This window comes from Chrysemys picta, chromosome 4, assembly GCF_011386835.1.
Source record: "Chrysemys picta bellii isolate R12L10 chromosome 4, ASM1138683v2, whole genome shotgun sequence".
NCBI classification, from domain to species: Eukaryota; Metazoa; Chordata; order Testudines; family Emydidae; genus Chrysemys; species Chrysemys picta.
In genome coordinates this window covers 120,645,579-120,663,636 of record NC_088794.1, presented here as the reverse complement: position 1 = coordinate 120,663,636, position 18,058 = coordinate 120,645,579, and the positions used below count along the sequence as shown (strand labels likewise).

Below are 18,058 nucleotides of genomic sequence, written 5' to 3'. Positions count from 1 at the left end.
ACAAACAAACCTTACACCATGCTTTAAAGATCAACAGCCTGAGGCCCTAGAAGAGCCAGAAGGGGCGTGAGTTTTAAATCTGAAAATACTGTACCAAGAAGTTCCTGCCTGTAGTCTCCAGAGTTCAAATCTAGGGTCTGTCAACAGGAGCTACCTCAGCTGATCTCAATTGTCAGAGAAGAGAGAGATCCAGTGAGGACACAGATCATGTATGTAACTTTTCAAATTAAAACCATTTATAAGCACATATGAAGCCAATGTAGCGTACCAAGTACAGGCAGACCAAATAGGCTGCCACGTTTTGCACAAGCTGGAGCTTCTGCCTGGTATTCAGTGGCAGTCCCAAGTCTGTGAGGGCCCAAGCACCCTTATATAAGGAAATATCTGTATTTTCAGTATAAAACTGCTGAGTGCTGCTCCCTTTGCCAGTCTCACGCCAGATGGTCACTTCCATGCTATTTTCACTCAGGCATGCAGAGAGGAACAGATGATCACCTCCAAGACTGATATTAAATGGAGATCCACATCTCATAGGATAATTCTACTCAACAGACCAGTTTTTGTCTCTATTAACCTTTCCCCAAGGCCAAGTTTGTCAGACTCTTCATCACTTTAACCCCGTACAGATTGAAACTTTGTAAATGTGTGTGTGTTGAGGAGATTAAGTTGGTGATTTATTACACAAATCTTTCACCTCAGAAGATCTGATTTCCCATCTGGATTCCATCATAGATTAAGTGGGTTTGATAGGTCTCACCTTAGCTTCTTGCCTGGTAGTTTCCACTCAGTTGAAACTGGAAATTAGACTATCAAGGGGGTGTGATGATGGATCTCTGGATTGAGAGTATGTGGAAGTGGGAGTTGGAGAAAAAATGAAGCTGACATGTAGAACTGGTTGAATATTTTCAGTGAAATGTATGTTCATTGAAATACACTGTTTCATTGAACTGAAATGTTTCACAAAGACGTATCTACTTTATCGAAGTTTTGAGTGGGATGTTTTCTCAGATCCTGGGCTCTCTGGTCACTTCTGACTATAAAGAGAGAGAAATAAAAAATCCTGTCCTTTTTTTATTTAAAAACAGGCATTTTGACACAATTCCATTTCATGGAAACGTTCAAAAGGTTTTGTTTTCATTCCAGTGTGGAACAACAACAAATTTAGAAACTCAAAAGTTGTTGCAAAATGTAGTTGTCATCTTCTGGCCAGCTCTATTTGCATGGCAAGAGAGTAAAAATGAGTCCTTTTGTTTGCTTTCTTGATCCTTCTCCAGAGAGCTTAGATCTTTCTATGACAAAAACTTGGCATGTCTGTTTGGTAAAACTAATAACACCAAATTAATTAAAAGAATCCCTCTCTCTGAACACAGACACTCTGTACTGCATTTAGCATAATGAATTTTGTACTGAGAAAAAGGAAGGCAACCTGCTGTTTCTTTGCAAGCAAATTGGTCTCTACCTATAAATTATTCTACACAGTGAAGCAAACAGTTTGCTTTTATCTAGAGATATGTGGGCAGCCTGGCAAAAAAATCTGTGGATAATTTGAAAAAGCTGCTTTTAGTGACCTAAGTGACTAAACATTGCTTCAGTGGAGGCAACATCTTGACACATTTTAAATGTCTTGCATGGTGTGCTACATCATTGATGAGATTCTGCACTGTGTCACATTAGCATAGGTGAGGGTATCATTCACTTAGGGTCTCTGGAAAATGAGTGTGGTTGCCTCTTTCTTATCTTCCTTATGACATGGGGCAAAGGGTATACTCCAACCACACTCCAACCTGTAGGACAGTGTTTCTCCACCGCCAGTATCTGAATTCTCCCTGATAGTTTAGGAAGGCAGCAAGCCAGTCCCCGATATCTGAAAGGTTGAGAAACACTGGACTAGGATACGTTGATATAAATAAAGTTGTAAGCACCACAGCTACACACATATAATACCATCCCAGTCAAATGGAGCCCACCATTTCCCCCTTTCATATTACTTGCACACAGTGCCTTCCCAGCTTTCAGCACCACTCCATAAGCACTGCTGAGGAGTTATTAAGAAAAAAATAATATTTCCTGCACCCTAACTGAGAGGAGCCCATCACTGATGCTTTAAACATGTATGGGCCCACTGAAGAGAAGGTGTTCCCCAGGTAAAGCCTGAATCCTACTGTACATTACACGGTCTCTGGAACAGGCAAAGGCGATGCTATTGAAAGAAAGAAATTGAGATTTTTTTTAAAAAATCATTATAATTAGATAATCTGTTAACAGAAAAGGGGAAAGGTATTAAAAAGGTGGATGAAGAATGTACAAAGTCTTTGCAACCCCTGCTAGCATCTGAGCAACTGAATTATTCATGAGCTGTACAGTAGCTCTGCACCAACTGTGGCTAGAAATGGTTTGGTTTTGTAATGTTTTCTTAGTGACTCCACAAAAATTCTTCACACCCACATGGTTAAAAGTGCAATTCTTCCACTGTTCCAATGCCAAGCACAATGGAGTCCTGCTCCACAACGGGGGCTACTAGATGCTATCACAACACAAATCATAAATAACAAATCTCATTTCCAAGCCCATTTTACAGCCTCATTAGTGCCTCACACATTCAGTGGCGTTCTCATAAAACCTACTGTTTCTGTGGACTCTCCTACCAGCGATGATATTCTCTAGAATATTTGTGGTAAAGAAACACCAAAGAGACAGTTGAAGTGAATCACTTTAGACATTTTGATGAACAGTCACCATTTTAAAGAGGATTCTTGTAGCTCTACTGTTAACTTTTTATGTGTTTTTTTTAAATGATACAATTAATTTTGTTGGTTTAGTAATTCCCCGCCCCTGTTTTTTCAACTGTCCCAGAATTTTCCCATTCCGGCCAAGTCCCAAAATGCTGAGAGGGACTAAATTTACTCTATATGTTGCTACCCATTTTTGACAATGAGTGTGTCCTACCTCCTCTTTTCAGGATTCATGGCCAGAGCCATGTCGTCCCCTTCTCCCTTCTCCCCTCCCACCGCAAATATGCAGATTCAAGGAATGATAGAATCAAATAAAACAGAGGTAAAGGAAGGTCTTGTGCTTAAAGCACTTGCTGGGTACTCAAGGATCTTTACAAATCTGGCCCTGTTTGACTTGCCCAACGTCACAAAGAAAATCTCTGGCAGGACTAGGAACTGAACCAAGATCTCCTAACTGCTGTTGATTTGTATGGATGTTAGGTGCCTAATATCTTCACAAATCTGGTCTTTAATCTCACTGTGCCTCAGTTCTCCATTGGTCAAATTACACTTCATTTCCCCCAACTTTTGCTCTGTCTTGTCTATTTTACTGGTAAGGTCTTTGGGCAGGAACTGTCTCTCTTTCTGTGTGTATGTACAGTGCTTAGCACAATGGGGCCCTGATCTCAGCTACAAGTACAAATAATAGCAGTACACATAATAAAGCCGAAGAAGAAGAAAGTACAAGAAGGCCAGTACAAGTTTATTCTCTACAGTACATTCTCCATTGCTTTGCCAAATCTAGATTATAATTTTGTAACTAGTACAGTAAAATGAGGTTCAGGCCATGAGTATAGGAGAGAGGATATAGTAACAGCAACAGGTAAATATCTAACCTTATAGGTTTGTCTACGCTGCCATTGGATTGCAGCACATCTAGACATCCCCAAGCTAGCTCTAATTTAGCTCACTCAGGTACCATTACCACTGAAGCTGTGGCAGTATAGTTTTCAGCATGGGCTAGCTGCCTGAGTACATATCCAGGGTTCTGGGCAGCTGTGTACAGCTGCGGTAGCTTCAGTGCTATTGGTATTCAAACTAGCTAGATTAAAGCTAGTGCAGGTATGTCTGCACATGCTGCAATCCCCCCACACACTGCAATTGTAGAGTATACATATTCTGTAAGGCTGCCGGCTGCATTCAGTGATAGAAAGGTCTCTGCTGTCCATGCATGTTTACACATAGGCATCTAACAGCAAACTTAGCCCTTGCTATTCAATTCTAGATTTTTAAACTATCCTTATGTTTGCCCAATAACAATTCTGAAACTGCTTGCTAAAAAGCCCTGCTAGGCTCATCTGAACTTACAGTCTTCTCACTGAATGAAGCCTCACAGAGACAAAAGGAAGCGCAGAAAGCAATTCCGCTTTGTTTTTCAACTTCTCTCCCCACCCTAGGGAGCTATGTTTGGTTGCATTAGTGAGATCAAAATTGCCATTGGTCCCACAAATGGCACCTTACAGCAGCAGAGTGCTGCAGGAAGCACCCCGTGTGGGGTGACCAGATGAGAGGAAGAAAATATCGGGACACATGGGGGGCATGGGAGTCCCCCGGTGGAGCAAAAAAAAGCCGAGTGCTGCCGGCGGAGAAAAAAAAAACCAGTGCTGCCGGCGGAGCGAAATATCGGGACAAATTGCGTCCCAACCAAAGATCGGTTGGGACGCGGGACAAACACCTAAATATCGGGACGTCTGGTCACCCTAACCCCATGGGACTGCTCTGTAGCTAGTGCTGCACAATGGAGGCCTGTACACCAGTTACGCTCTCTTAGTGGCTTTTATGTGGGAGTTAAGTGGTGCATAGGGCTTATGTTGGACTTCTGCTCAAGAGTCAATTCCAGTCTTCATGTACCAAAGCATTCCAGGCAAATGGACTGGTTGCAAAAGTTCTGCCCTATGTTATTTTCCAGTATGGTGATTATTTTAGGGCATCATAATAATAATTAATATTTTTGTGCTTATATAGCACTAGACATTCATGGAGCTGGGTAGACACCACACCATAAAGCCTGATCAGGTCAAGTAGGGAGACATTTGTACAGTGTAGGAGAAAATGGGAGGCAGTGAGGTTAAAGAGATCCCCCTGGCTTCAGAATAGTATCTGCTGTGAATATAATACATGTCTTCCTGCCTGGCTGTAAAACATCCACCATCCTGTGGCATTATATTAATTATTAATAAAAAAGTTTACAAGTTCTGGTTGCTCCTGTGCACCTTTTGGATCATTCAAATGGGGATGGTAATCTCATGAGAAGAAGCTTTAGTGAGAGATTTCTTAGACTTCCTTCTTGTGGCTAGACCAGAAAAGAGGTATAGTCCCTAGCGCTGGGCACCCCAAGCTGTGGAAAGTTTGGATCTGGATCCAGTTCCACATCCACATTGTGTAGCTTACAGTCAGTCATAGGACTTGATTCTGATCTTACACTGGTGTAAATTAGGAACAACTTCACTGTAGCCAATGGAAGTATCCTGGTGTAAAACCAATAGATCAGACTCGGGTCCATGGTATTTTACCACTTCTACTTCCAACCCTGCCCAATTCTGGTCTCTGCCCAGTCCCTGTATCCCCCTCCAGTGGCATATAGAGGTTTTAAACAAGCCATAGGGGGCAAAGGCAGAATTTCCACAGCACAGGAACAGCATAGGGCTACTGACCTTCCCCTTGCAAGCCCTGGGGTAGATGCATGATTAATTGTGGCCATAGGAGGGAGCGTGCACACTGGAGGTGGAAGGGAGTGGAGATTCTTGGCTGCAGTAGAATCCGTAGGCAGCTTGGGAAAGGCAGCTGTAAGTTAGAACTGCCCTCCATGCTGCTGTAGATTACACCAGGAACTGTTTTGTACCCAACAGCAGCCTGGAATCCGTGCAACGCTAATGTGGTCTAAAGCCACTTTTACCCCTCCCCTCCCTCTGGGCTACTCTTTTTGTGCTGTGTCTCTCAGATGACACAGCCTGGAGTGTGACCCTATCTGGAATATTGTGTGCAGTTCCCGTCTCCATGTTTAAAAAAGATGAATTCAAACTGGAACAGGTGCAGAGAAGGGCTACTAGGCTGATCGGAGGAGGAATAGATAATCTACTTTATGAGAGGAGATTTAGGGAGTTTGGCTGGGTTAGCCTAACAAAACAAAGTCTGAGGGGAGGTATGATTGCTCTCTGTAAATACATCAGAGGAATAAACTATTTTAAACACCAGGGAGGGGCAGGAGTTATTTAAGTTAAGAGCCAATGTTGGCACAGGAACAAATGGATATAAATTGGCCATCAATACGTTTAGGTATGAAATTAGACAAAGCTTTCTAACCATCAGGGAAGTGAAATTTTGGAACAGTCTGTCAAGGGGAGTAGTGGGGTAAAAAACCTAACTTGTTTCAAGGCCAAGCTTGATAAATTTATGGAGGGGAGATTGAGATTGCCTGCACTGGCGTATGGCTCATCTGCGACAGCTATTAGCAAATATCTCCAGTGGCTGGAGATGGGACACTAGATGGGGAGGGCTCTTAGTTACTACAGAGAATTCCTTCCAAGGTGTTTCACTGGTGGTTCTCGACACATGCTTAGGGTTTAACTGATTACCATGTTTGGGGTTGGGAGGGAATTTCCCCCCAGATCAGATTGGCAGAGACTGTGGGTGGGTTTTGCCTTCCTCTGCAGGTGTGAGGCCTGGGACATGTGCAGGTTTGAACTAAACTAAATGGTGGAGTCTTTGTAGCTTGAAGACTTTAAATCAAATTTTGAGGACTTCAGTAACTCAGTCAGAGGTTTAGGGTCTATTACTGACTGGAAGGGCGAGGTTCTGTGGCCTGTGATGTGCAGGAGGTCAGACTAGATAATCATGATGGTCCCTTCTGACCTTAAAGCTATGAATACAGAAACTGCACAGAAATGAAAAATACAAGGCGAAAAGTTTCCTGAATATATTTATTCTCTCTCTCACACACACACACACCACACACACACACACACACACACACACACACACACACACACTTACTTCAGTTTGGATTTGGTACAAATTTGGGTCAGAAGTTCCATTTCTGTTTTATCTGGACTAATTTGTATCTGCATTCAGCTCAGAAGGTAATAGTAAAATAACAAAGGACAAAAAGTAAATCATTGCGAGCGTTCAACAGAGTAATAAATTTCCTGTCTCCAAAGAACTTGAATCAGCCCTATCCGGTGCAATTGGGTTTGTTTACTGTACAGTATTATTATAAAAATCCTTTCCTTGCTTGCTGAATCAAAATTAACTGTATTTCCTAATTCTATGCTTCCTGAGAGATACTGCCACATGCTCTATCCAAACACAAGCTAAAACTAACCCACCCTTGCAGCAATTATCTTCAAGGCTTTCAAGCCTCTGGGGAGATGTTGCCCTCCTATTTGCCATTGAAGCAGAAAACCACCTTGTATCCAAGAGGAAAAAACTCTGTTTTCGTATTCAATGCAAATATTTTAAGCATTTTTTTTAAACAATCCATTTTACTCAAATCCTCTACTGAGGGATTATAGTAGGGAGGAATTAAACAGTGTGTTTTTTCTAGATGTAGGTGCATATTGAAAAATATTTTAAGTGAATAATCACTCTGTATTTTAATGAATTCGTTTGGCTGGGCTAATCTCCTTTTTAGAATCCCTTTCTGTGAACATTTGAGTTATAGAGTTATGCTGCTATGAGGAAAGCTAATTTTAGAGTGGCTTGTGCATGTATCCATAGAAAGTGAATTTTAAATTCACAAGGCACACATTTGCACATGAGAAATTCATGTGTAATGCTGCTATTTTAACTAACACCAAAGAATGAACATGGGGCCCTCCTGAGCTGATATGGTTAAGTTCGATAGCAGGGGTCGGCAACGTTCGGCACGCGGCTCGCCAGGGTAAGCACCCTGGTGGGCCGGGCCAGTTTTATTTACCTGCTGACGTGGCAGGTTCGGCCGATCGCGGCCCCCACTGGCCGCGGTTCGCCGTCCTGGGCCAATGGGGGCGGTGAGAAGTGGCGTGGGTGAGCGATGTGCTGGCCGCAGCTTTTCGCCACCCCCATTGGCCCAGGACGGCGAACCACGGCCAGTGGGGGCTGCGATCGGCTGAACCTGCCGCATCAGCAGGTAAATAAAACTGGCCCGGCCAAGCCGGGTGCCGAACATTGCCCCCCATTAACTATAGCTTGAGTTAATGAAGCGAGCTGTGTAGTTAGGGGCTGTAATAGACCCATCTCCTCTGTGGATTGGGCACAGTGGTGGAAACATAACACTCATTGACCAGAGGGTTACACTTCTTCCAGTGAAGGATAAAATACAACAGCATGTGGCTTATCTGATGAATCACAGCTAACTGGCACAGCTTAAATTCTGAATACAGAAGGTCTCAGGTAACTGTTAATGAACACAGACACAAAATTAAACCCAAAATTGTTCAAATGAAGACAATATTTGAGTGGTGGTGAGGGAAAGGTTACCTTTAAGGGAGAGTTTACTGCTTCTGAGTCCATGTGTTTCTGAAGAAAAAAATAAAAATAAAATGGTGAAGCAAAGATGTTACAGATGCTTACTAGTGCTACTTTGAGTTCTGAGTCCATAAATAGCCACTTCTCAGTTTAGCTCTGGTGGATTAGAAACCTTGTAGAATGAAGCATTGACCACAGGAGGAACTGAAACTTATCATCATGGTCTGGAGTCATGTCTTCAATGACCCTTTTAGTACGGATCTGAACTCTCTTGAAGTTAAGAAGGCTTTGAATTAGGGGTTTGGGTTTGAACACATCTATAATTTTCAGTCTCTCAAATCTTGCTAAAGCAGCATTAAACTCTTCCTCCACCCCCCAATTCAGTTTCTGACATGGAAGGATGCCCTTTTCCTTCAGTTTCATTCCCATCTTTGGAGAGAGGAATCACTGGCTCTGTCATCAAATCCAGTTTCTGCCTGTGAATGGGTTAACTTATGTGTTTCACTTTTCAATTATGGGGAAGATTCTTAAAGGATAGAACCTTTTGTAAGAACAACTACTTCCTCATTACCCCTGAGCTTAGATTTCTAAAAGGAGTCTCATTTTTGACTAAAGTGTGGAGTCTGCAACTGTTTCTCTGGCACAGAGAAGGCTAGAGAAAAAGGTTAATTCTCTCCAAATCATTCAGAGGAATTGAAATGATTAGGAAAAAAACAACAACCCAAAACAGATGAGGCACTGTCCTGCTCCCACTGATCCAATATTCAATTTCATGTCATTACTTCTGGTCATACCCTGTGGATCACTCTAATAATTCTTCTACTTCCTGGGTAACTAAACCCTTCAAATATAAATACACCTCTTTGTCATTTTTTACCTGAGCTATACCTACTTCATTCTTTTAAATCTCTCCTCCCAGATCAATCGCACCAACCCCTTAAATCATTTTTGTTGCTTTTCCCTGAATTATTTCCAATTAATAACTATCTTTTTGCTATTCAAGTCTCCAGAATGAATATAGTATTCTAGACATGGTCTCTTGACACGTCTGGCTCTGCCAGTCAATAAATAGAGAGCAAAAAGGCTTGTTAGCGACCTCCCTCCATGCAAAAAAAAAAAAAAAAAAAAAAAGAGTCTGGGCTCAGAAATGTGGATTTCCCTCTCTTCTACTTCAAATTCCTTTCAGTAAGAACAAACCCAGCCTTTGCTTCAGTGACTGCAACACACTTCAAAGATGATCTCATTGATAATGGTAACCACACCACAATGTCTTATAAACTGCCTTATCACTAAAGTATAAGTGCCTTTGGGGACATGATAGCCAAGGGGAATTGGTAATAGGTCATTGTCTTTCACCTGTAGATCTCCTTTTAAAATCTAGTTTGGGTCAGTAGTGTCCAACCAGAAGTCATTAGAAATGGTGATTTGAGGCCTGTGTAAAACGAGCTAGTGGTTTCAGTGCATTTTTAGTAGCACTACAGCTTGAAGGCAGGGTAGTCTAGTGGGTAGGGCTCAGAAAATATGGGTTCCATTTTTGCTATTGCCTTGTTAGGTAACCATGAATGAGTCTCTGTGCCTCAGTTTCCCCACTTGCAAAATGGGGATAATAATATTAATCTTTCTAAAGACGGCTGAGCTCTATTGATGAGAAGTACTATATAAGGGGTAGTGTTGTTACTAACGAGGAGACTGAGAGTCAGAAGATCAGAGTTCTCTTGCTGACTCTTCCACTGACTGTGTGATAATGAGCAAGTAACTTTGGGGCAGATTGTGGTTGTGCCTCTGTGCAGATACACAAAGGGGGTGGGGTAGGCAGGAGGAGCTCTTCCCTTTAACACTCCTCCTCAGAAAGAAGACACAATTTCAGCCTCCACATTCTACTGATTGCAATGATGGCTTTCCTCTTACAGCAGCCTGGGGTGGAAGCCACCATCTAGTGGGCTTAAGCAGTGAAAGGAGATGACTGGACTCAAAGAAAAGCACATCCTGCATCCTGCTAAGAGGCAGTGCAAGGAGCACATTCCCCCTGAACACCAGGGAGCTGCAAGTGGCATTATGTTAAGTATTCATTTCACTTTCTGAGGGACAATTAAGTGGATAGAGACCTGAGTTCTATTTATATTGTAACTGGCTCTTCAGGCAGGGCAGTAAGACAGTCTCTTACTGTGTTATGCACAGTGTGGTCCAGTCTTAGCTGAAGCATCTAGCTATTGTAATACAAATAGTAAATAATGGGGTTCACATTTTAAAGCTTTTCTCTGCAACCATGAGGGCTAGAAAGTTATATTTTAATTAAAAACATAGAAAGCTGAAATTCTCCCTTAATCACATGATTCGGGGAACTGGAGCTTTAATAAAAGTGCCAAATATTACAAAATTCACAATAAAATCATGGGGATTGGCAACACTGCAAGGAAGAAATTGTAATCGGCCATAAAACCAGTGACGTTTCTTAAGCTCAATGTGAACATTAAGTAAATGTGACTGATCAATCCAATTATCCCACTTGGCTCCTCACTGGAATATTTATGAAAACTCTATCCCCACGAGCATAATAGAAGGTAAAATGAAGCCAAGCACCTAAAAACATCCCCTATTAAGCTACATGGGCAGCCTGTCCCAGATATTTCACTACAAGGGTGACGAAAACGAACAAGATAAAGTATCCTTTGCTGGCTAGTGTTCAACAAGGCAAAGCCCACATTGAAAAGGACCATGCTTATGTCAGTATCACCATCCAAACGGAGCTCTTTTGTTTTCGGGTGAATTTCTTCAAGTTTCTCTCTCTTCTTGGGGTTGAATTATCAAAACAGGAAGTCTAAGTTGCACCCCCCTAAAATCTGCATGTGCACCCCACTGCACAGGCATTCACAGGAAATGGTTTGAGATTTAACATAAAGTTGTCAGATTTACCTAAGTAAATGCCCGTCTGTATGTACAAATTCAGAATTCATGGGGTCAGTATTTGGAGTTGCAACACTAAGATACCTCTACAGTGTTTATAAGTAGATGGCTGTCACTAGAGGACTGACTAATTCCCTTAGTGGTTGGGAGCCATTAAGGGGTGCTATATTAGTACGTAGATGATGGGTGATAAATCTGTCCTGTAGTGAATGCCAACTGGCCCTTCCATTCTCCTGCTGGGGACAAAGCCCTGTGCTTCAGTGGGATTTTTGTCCTAAGACTTAACTAACTGTTCCTCACAAAACCATGCTGTGATGTTATTAACTTCATTTTGAGACAGAGAAGCTGATTGCATGGTTGTGGACAGGGAGTGTGATTGTGGGTCCCACTACAACCACCACACAGAATGTTGTGGCAGCATACAGGGGCTGTAAAACCCCCAGAGCCTACCCAGGGAGAAATGTAAGACAGTCTTGGCTATTCTACAAGCCCTTCTTGTGTAAACCCCGGGATATAGGTTGTACTGCTTGTGGGGCCACAGGTTGTAGGGGATGAGGCGGTAGTGACACATTCTACAGCTGTTCTGAGTAGGGCTACCCATAGGCTGCTTATGTTGGGCTGTCTCCAGACTGGAGGCATTTTCATCCCCTGGAGCAGCCCATAATCAGGAGGGCTCAAAAAGTGGCTTAAAGCCACCTTTTCCCCCATAGGGTTTGTGCTGTGCTTCTCAGAGGCACAGCTCAAAATCTGCCCCAGATCATTAAAGGGACTTGCTCAAGGTCACAAAATGAGTCACTAGCAGAACTAGGATTAAAAGTCACAAGTTCCCATCTTCTAGCCCTAAACCACATTTCCTCTCTACTGAGTCATCCCCCTTTGAAAACTCGGTTCTTAATGGCCTGAGCTGTGAGTGCTCCAGCTTTGTTGCTTTTCTTCCTTCAGTCTCTAGTACCAACCTCAGCCAGAGTCATTCAATGCAAGTGTAGGGCAGAGGCTTGAAGTCGCAGTGGGGAATTTAACTTAATGAAAGCGCTTGCAGAAACTCTCCTGTTTATAGAAAGCGTGAAAATGGACTGTATGATTTACAAGGTTAGAGTGAAACGAGTGCACAACTTCCTCTGAGCTGTGGTTAAGATAGCCTGGAAATTACTGTACTGTGTGATGGAACAGTGCATGCTCACGCACCTCCAAGAGTCAGTGTCTAACTACATCTTTGTTGTAAGTACCTGTTATTGGAGTTATCACACTGTTTTCACCTTGTTCTCTCTGACAGTGTGAGACAAAAACACATTGAAACATTGAAAATTTGCACCTGTCACTTCTCTGACATATAGGGAGAATCTGTATTTTGAGTGGAATTGTGAAACCAAAGGCAAAGAGAGAACTTCCTCCTACTGTGGCAAAATGGGCAGTGGTTGGAAAGCTAGTTCTTGGATGTTGAGCTCACATGGATTATATCAGAGGTCTAGATTCTCAAAGATATTTAGGCACCTCATGCCCATTGAAACCAATGGGAGTTAGGGGCCTAAATGTTTGAGGATCTGAGAAAAAGTTCCTAATCTTTACTGCAGTCAGACTTCAGTGCAGCCAGAAACTGGAGATATTATAACATTTAGCAGTAGATTTAACATGCATTCTACTATAGTAACAACATGCCTTGTGCGCACGGTAAGTAATGCCAGGATGTCAGAACATGAGTTTAGTTCAGATGTTCAGGTAACTTTCCAAATCTTGCTCCAATCTCTTGAAACTAAAAAAAAAAAAAATGGCTGGAAATCTTGTGTCAAGAACAAATTTTGTTTTAAGATCTCTAGGAATTCCCGATACTAGTATGGCCAGAAATATCAAAACAACAGTCTTCCTTACCAGCAGAAGTAAACAAATAAACTGTAATAGCTTACTGACAAATTGCCCTTCATTTTCTGTTCATGGAATGCTCATGGTTTAACACATGATTTTCTGAAAAGTATTCATAATTCAAAGTTATTCCATTACATCTTCTGTGAATTACTTATTACTAAACATCTGATTGTGCTAAACTATGTTGCTTAGTTGTGATTGGTCATAGTAGTCATGTGGAAGAGTTCTGTTCCCTAATTCAGTCGGTATAACTCCTATAATCAGATTTCTGGTGCAAATGTTCATGGAAAGAAAATTTAAAATTAGCTTTACATTAGAGTTTGAAATTCACTTCCAAAAGGTTTTGCAAAACTCAGTCACACAAATATACATAGAGATCAAGAAGTAAAGAGGTGTGACTTGGTGAAAAAATTCAAATGAAAATTCATAGCAATGTCTTCGCAGTTTTCATACACCTATGCCCACAGGGCCAAATACCCAGTTGGTGTAGGTGGTACAATTCATTGTACACTGATTAACACCAGCCTAGAACTTGACCCACAATGTTTTGGGATTTTCATTTATAATTGTGTCCAGACTCAGGAAGTAAAGAGGTAGATCAAAAAGGGAAAAAAAATAATGGAGAAAAGGCATCCCTATACTTTTTAGAACCTTCCAAAAAGTTCATTTCAGGCTCAATTCTAAAACCATCTAACATGCATGATGAAGGATTTGTTATTCTTTCTGAAGCTGTTGGCACAATTCTGGTTGTGAGGTATGAGGCTGAAAACTAAGTAACAAATTCTGATCTCAGTTACAGTGGTATATGGTAACTTTTGAATAATTTAGATTAGAATCTAGTCCTAAATCCTTCCAGAACCTACGTGTTGTTATTAGAGCATAAAGCAAATGCCTATTGATTTGTTGTTCATTATAGGTATTTAATTGTTTAGCTTTTAAAAGATATTAGGTTTTCTTATATTATTTATTTCATGGTGTTTTTACTTTTACTGGCCTTTGAAGAATTTCTTCTGCATCCCAAGTGCCTCAGAAGATGGGTAGAGGGACGAGCTTTTCAAATAAAATTATTATTGTGTGCCGATATAAGTCAGCAGTCATGGATTCCTTCCCCTGAAGCCAGGTTTGAAGCTCCCATAGCTTTGGGTCCTATGCTGCTACCACTGAATCAATGGGGGAAAATGATTTCCCCAGCCCATTTTATAATTCAAAGTATATAACCCAGCAGTCTATGCAATAAATATATTGTGAACAGTGGCAGTTCTTGAAAACACAGTTAACAAGTTGTGTCACCCCCATAAAATGGCAAAGAGATACAACTATAACAGAGTACTTTTGATACATTAGAAAGCAAACAAAAAGGCAATTTTCTCCAACTTTCTCGGACTTATCTGAATTATGTTAGGCATAATAGGTTTAAGGACAATATTTTGAAGAAAACATCTAAAATTTTGGTTCCATAAAGTCAGTTGATTCTGGCAGGCAATTACTGCTGCATCAAGGGATTCTTTAAAGACTTGAATAATAAAACAAGATAATGGACTCCGTCAGTTACTCAGGATACTTAAGTGTTTAATTCACTGTTCAAAATGAAAATTTAGCCTGAAGTTTCAGCGAGTGATGCAGTACACCATCACACACTGTATAAAATCTAACAGCCACGGTTTGATTTAGTTTGAAGTGAGGCTAAAACAGGCCTGCATGTTAAAGTGACTTTCTCAGTGTTCGTCAGCCCAAATTTTAACCTGATGGTGTTTTTTTTTCTTTTTTGTCCTTGAATCCTTTTTCAAAGTCAATGTCATTTTTTTTTAATATGCAGTCAGTTCCATTTTCTAAACAAAGAACTTGAATGTTCTTTTCTTTGCCGAAAGAATAAATCATTGTTAATAGCAAAGCAGTCAGGAAGACCCCAATAATCACAGAAATAAATGATTATCTGGATGATCCCTTGTAAGCAATTCATGATCCTGTGTCCCCTAAATGAAGGCCAGCAGTTTTTTTCCTCGTTCCCATCTGTTCCTTCCCTCGCTGTTCTCATCCCCTTTTCCCTCTTCTCTCCCCATCCCTCAACAAAAATTCAAATACAGTCCATATAAATACTCTCACTTATTTCAGTGGGAGCTGGTCATTGCTCTCTCCTTCCCTGTGACTGGTACAAATCAAAGTGGTACCCGGTTTCTCAGACAGAAATAATCACCCTATGTGGCTGGCAATGGGATACTTCTTTGATTCACAATGTTTCAAACCAGCACTTGTAAGTCTTTTCCTTCTTTTGAACATTAAAGAGACGGAGAGATTCTATTAGCTTTAACTAAGCTCCCCTTAGGCTTGTGAACTGTTTTCTTTAGCATCTAGATATTTCTCCAAGATGGCAGGATAAAGGCGTAGCAAATATCCCCCATCTCCTTAAAACAGATCCTCTGTACTAAATAAATGGCTGTAAGGACAACCTGACTCTCCCCCTCTCAGATAATAACAATACTTAGCACTTACAGTAATTGTACAGGGCTTTGCATCTTTCAAGCACTTTATAACTAATGAAGCTATAGTCCAATAGGAAAACAAGAAAGAGAGAATTAAGACAACAATAAAAATTAGGAAACCTATCCAAACCCAGATGTGTGGGTAAGCCAGTTCATTAAATTCAGACTAACTTCAAACTACCCTGAACTATACTATCCAACAGATACCCACCTGCTGGAAGCTGAATGTGCACAGAATCTCTTGACCTTCTACTGATTTTAATCAAATGCTTGTTTAAAATGTTACTTTTTAAATGTTCTAACGTCTGTTTCTCAGCATCCCAGGCAGCAGAGTAAAATAAGCAGAAGATAGTGATGTTGAGATTTAGGCAACATCAGTCATTGTTGGTAAAAGGGTATGAGAGGAGAGTCATGGAGCTAAGGAATGAAAGATCCTCACAAGACTCAAAACGAAAGGAAAAAATATACTATTAATACAGCCCATATGGTAAAAAAATAAATGCATTCAAATAGATTTCCCTGCATGACAAAGATTAATAGACCACCACAGAAATATAAAAACTAAAGAAAAGGAAATGTACCTAGAAAAAAGAAATGTATCATAGAAAGGAAGAGAGAAGACCAGTGTAGGAAGGCTTCATGGAAGACATGAGTTTCAAGGATGATGGATCAGATTCAGTGCTTAGTCTCCACTGGGAGACTAAGGAGTGTACAAAGGAGTTGGTTGCAGCCTCCTGATTCTCAGGCTGACACCATGACACTCCAACACCATTTCTTTAAGGCAGCAATAGGTCAAGCGTAGTTTAGAGGAACCTCAGGGCTCCTGTAAACTCAGCCAGCTGGTAACAGCCTTCAAGTGGCCATCTACCATCTGAGACTAGTTGAAACACTCTGGCCCAGCTGCCCTCAGTGATCCTCAGCATGCCCCACTATTCAGTGGTGGTGGAGAAATTAACAGTTGGGAAGATCCAACCCATTTTTAGTCCATTTGTGTCACCAGAGTAAGGCTAGATTGTAAAAGAGGACCTGACCTTATACCTCTATTATACCTAGTATATTACATACAAAAAGCTATGTTAAAAGACCATTATTTAGGTTGTAAAGTCAAGCACTCAAAAGTTGGGAAATGAACAATTTATGGTTGGTTGCCCATGCAATCTTGTGTGTCCAACCTGTGCACTGAGCGAGGGTGGTCAGGATCCCTTACCTGGCTTTCTCTCTTCCTCACCCCAGATGGTGGGGAGCTTATGCCCCATGTGGAGCTCCTAGATGGGAGGATGGGCTGCTGGGGCATGGACTTTATGGCAGGAACCTGGCTCAGCTCTCTGTCCCCAACTTTAGAGTTGGGAGAGCTCTTGCCCCATTTGGTGTCTCAAGGCAAAGGAAGGGAAGGATGGGAAGTTGGGGCCATATGCCAGGTCTGTGGCAGGGAAGTTATGAGCAAGGAAGCCCAACTTGTTTCTTTCTCTTCCCCTTCTCTCAAAATCAGAGTTCCTGCTCCATTTGGTACCCGCTGGGTGGGACGGGACACTGGGGGTATACGCCACATCTGGAGGAAGGAGGAGGCGAGATTGTGGGTGCAAGAAGCCTGGCTCTCCCAACTCCTTCTAAAACTGCTGCTCTGGAAGCTCACACATGTTCTCAGTGCAGTATCTGCTGCTGCTGCTGCCTTTGTTTTGGTGGCACCATTAGCCTGGCTGTGGCCCTGGAATGTTCACTGATTTTGGTATTCTGACACTTTTTTCCTGGGGAACACAAGTGAGAGAAGAGAAATGATATTTTTGAACACTTTATAACTCAACTAAATCTGAAAGGAATTTCATGGGACACAGAAAAGGCACTTGACTATCCCCTGCCAAATATCAAGGCCTTCTGAAAAAAATGGAGGTGAGAGAGCTTCCGAAAGAAAAGGTCACAAGATTTTTTTATAATGGAAATTGTTAGGGAACTTAAATATAGGGCATAGGACAACCAGGTCCCCATGTAATCACTGTATTGTTACCAAGAGTAGAATTCTGGAGATGGAAAAGCAAATCCTTAGTTCTACTTAACAATAGAGGCAAGTAATATTGTGCATGTGTCCCAGAGGAAAATGTCTGAAGATTTTAATAAAGTTCCTAGTTTTCAGTCACATAATTATAACAATGCTAATGCTTTAGCACTTTCTAAATGCCAAATCATTATTTCTGCCATTTAGAAATTGTGGCTGTGTTAGGAAAATAAGATGTTTCTGATCTCCAGAATGAATGCCAAAATTAATGAAAGTTAGAGCTACAGGAATCAGACCTTGAGTGAAGTCAGAAGGTTTTTCAGGCTCTGAGCTGTTCAACAAAATATATACTGTAACAATACTTTGATTTATGTAGCATTTTATATCACAAAGTATGTTATTGTTAACTAATCATCACAGCTTCTGTAAGATGGGTAGGTGTTATCATTGACTTTTGGAGATAGGCAAATTGAGACAGGAATTTTCAGAGGTGCTGAGCACTCATAGATTCCAGCAACTTCTGCTGGAATTCTGGGTGCTCAGTACTACAGCTGGTCAGAAATTTGCCGATTGGGAAATGCTGGTTTGACAAAAATGAAATGATTTGG

General features: G+C 41.3%; 1 protein-coding gene across 6 annotated transcripts in view; it reads right to left on the bottom strand.

Moving 5' to 3' along the window:
* Positions 1 to 18,058, bottom strand: part of FLRT2 (fibronectin leucine rich transmembrane protein 2) — a 66,081-nt gene that overhangs the window by 16,299 nt on the left and 31,724 nt on the right. For 2 of the 6 annotated variants that reach the window (XM_005285353.4, XM_005285352.4), the window contains exon 2: positions 8,229 to 8,267. The exons of 3 other annotated variants lie outside the window; for them this stretch is intronic. The gene's annotated coding sequence lies outside the window, so the exon portion shown is untranslated. Of the gene's footprint in view, positions 1 to 8,228; positions 8,268 to 12,776; positions 12,871 to 18,058 lie in introns of all 6 variants that reach the window. One more of the 6 variants, XM_065593479.1, reaches the window with a different exon arrangement.